This window comes from Carex rostrata, chromosome 20 (assembly GCF_964058835.1).
Source record: "Carex rostrata chromosome 20, lpCarRost1.2, whole genome shotgun sequence".
Taxonomy (NCBI): Eukaryota; Viridiplantae; Streptophyta; class Magnoliopsida; order Poales; family Cyperaceae; genus Carex; species Carex rostrata.
In genome coordinates, this window is record NC_135937.1 from 9,269,903 (window position 1) to 9,272,455 (window position 2,553).

Here is a 2,553-nt window from a genome sequence, read left to right on the forward strand (position 1 = left end):
AAGTACATTGAAGTTCTATAAATGTTGATAAAAAATTATCATTTAATTACATGAATATATAAAATGTGTATTTTATATATTGAACATGACCTAAATGAATGAAACATTATATGGATTGTGTTTTGTGTCATTAATGTTTCCATTGTGTCTTTAGAATCTTAGATATGAGATGTGTAGGTTTTTCACATGAGAAACATATAATGTGATTGCTATTTAAATATTATCTTATGATAGGAATAAAATAGCAGTTCGTTGTGTACAACTTGTGCGGGAGAAATCTATGCGTTAATATCATTGTCCCTCAATTTGAGTTATGATATTACTAAGCCCCTTGGTAAAGTAGAATTATATCGCATGCAATATAACTAATGTAGTTATAATTATAATTCACTTGAGAGACCAAGAAAATAAATATAATGCAAAAATGACACGATCATATTTTGCATATTATTCATAATATCATGTGACAAAGATAGACACAAAATTAGTGGATTGAGTAAATGATTACTATGTCGTTTGGATAACTATTGTTTTATTAAGGTAAGCAAAAATGACAAAACGGGTACAGCGCTGGATTTTTCTGTCTCCAGTTTTTTGTTTTTGTTAAGATTCAAACTAACATATCTGGAATTTGGCTGAATAGATTTTTGTAAACCACCTATCATTAGAAAGATAATGAAGCCTAGTTTCTTAAAAACTATATTTTGCAATACAAAAATATCACGGATTTGATGTGAAATTAAAAATTACAGAGACAACTACAATCTATTTTTCAGAATTAGAATCCGATATTGAAATGTAATTTTCTCATAAACTAATAAATAATTTTTTGTGTTCTTTATATTTGTAGAAAGGTGCTTAAGTCTAGTTTTCAAAAATGTATGGCTTGAATTTTAGTTCGAAACACACAATCTTGGGTATAGAAAATATTGACTGGTGCGCAGCAGACCGAAACTGAAAATTTTATAATTTTCGGTCTTACCATCTTGAAATATTAATTTTTCACAAGGATTACTTTGCAAAATTTGTAAGATTAGATCTTATTCATTGATTTTTAGATACGGAAGATTTTGTTATGTAATTGAAATTATAGCAGATGCATTATTTTAATGGATCAAATATTTTCTTGAATATACTTAATCAATGGTCCATATGTATTTAGAGGACCAGCAACAAGAAAGACAATAAATAAGAAAGATTAGAACAATAATCAGTAAATCACCCCAATCAAACCAATATTACATATTATTATTATACAGGTAATCCTTCTATATTATGAAGTATCTAACATTCACTGGACAAAATATAGATTGTCTCCATATTGACTAAAAATATTTTAATTTCAAGAGATCAAGGACAATAGCCTTGGCAAAGAATCAAAGATAACAGATTGCAACAAAGTTGAAGTATTATGAGCAACCTTTGCAATGGTAACTGCAATATCACAACTGCATTGTTCATGCCAGCACAAAACTCAGAATCTCCGTTGTGACCGGCTTAAACACCCTCTCTACATCCTGCTCTATCACCTCTACCAACCTCGGACACAGCAGCGCACTAACAAATCATGAACCATTGTTTTTTGGGTCGTCATAATGGTGAAGGAACCATACCCAAGCCAGGCCAGCCTCACCCAAGGCAATGCCATGATAGGGGAACCAAACCCAAAATCCAATTCTACCTGAAATGGCAAAAATGAATTAATCACAACAGTCAAGGCTCCTAATCTGACCTCTAATGTTTCGATCCATTTACCAGCAGCTTTATGTTCTTCCATCCAATCCACCAGCTGCTCGAACTGTTCTTCACGTGTTCTTCTATCACCTCCCTTGTCAAACTCATCCCATATACCAACGATTGTTTCTTAATCTCATCTACACGTGCTTCTCTCGAAGTGTAGGATATGACATTACCGAGTTAACCTTGTATGGCTTGTCATATTTGAAGTTGGGATTAAAATCCCTATATGACAGATGACAGATGACAGGCTGGTGATTGCCATGACCATGCAGATCATTCAATGCACTGGCTACACCTAGCGCAACCTTCTATCTCTCATTCCAACCAAATGTATCTTTATGTTCTTTTATGCCTGACAAATAATAAGTACAACAAGTAAATAAAAATCACTCTTCCAGAAAGGCTGAAATGTTAATTAAAGGGAGCTGCCAACATAAAGATAATTTCTTCCCATAAAAAGATAGCTACATGTTTCAAGACATGTGTTATAATAAATTGAAAGCTATCAATCAAAATTTAAGACTCACTATGCAGAATTTCTTCCAGACTACCTCTTGGCAAGTACTCATAGACCAAAATTAGACTGTCATTTTCAAAACAGAAACCCACCAAAATTAGACTGTTATTTTGTAATTCTCCTAATGAAGAAATTAAAGGAGAATCCAAAAAATTAACTAAGTCATATTTGTCATGTATTACTTCATTTTTATAGAAAAAAAAACACCTTGTCAGGCATTTGTTGTTAATTTGGCAGGGCCCCATCTCTGGTCGAGTTTGTAGCTGTCGACTGTTATGGTTTCAAACTGACAGATG

At 32.5% G+C, this 2,553-nt stretch overlaps 1 long non-coding RNA gene across 1 annotated transcript; it reads right to left on the reverse strand.

The window, feature by feature from the left end:
- Positions 1–1,229: 1,229 nt before the first annotated feature.
- LOC144572543 (uncharacterized) lies at positions 1,230–2,312 on the reverse strand. Its single transcript, XR_013517751.1, has 2 exons — positions 2,268–2,312; positions 1,230–2,092 (listed from the first exon to the last, which is right to left on the reverse strand). It is a non-coding gene; the product is annotated as an uncharacterized LOC144572543 (long non-coding RNA).
- Between the last annotated feature and the right edge of the window lie 241 nt (positions 2,313–2,553).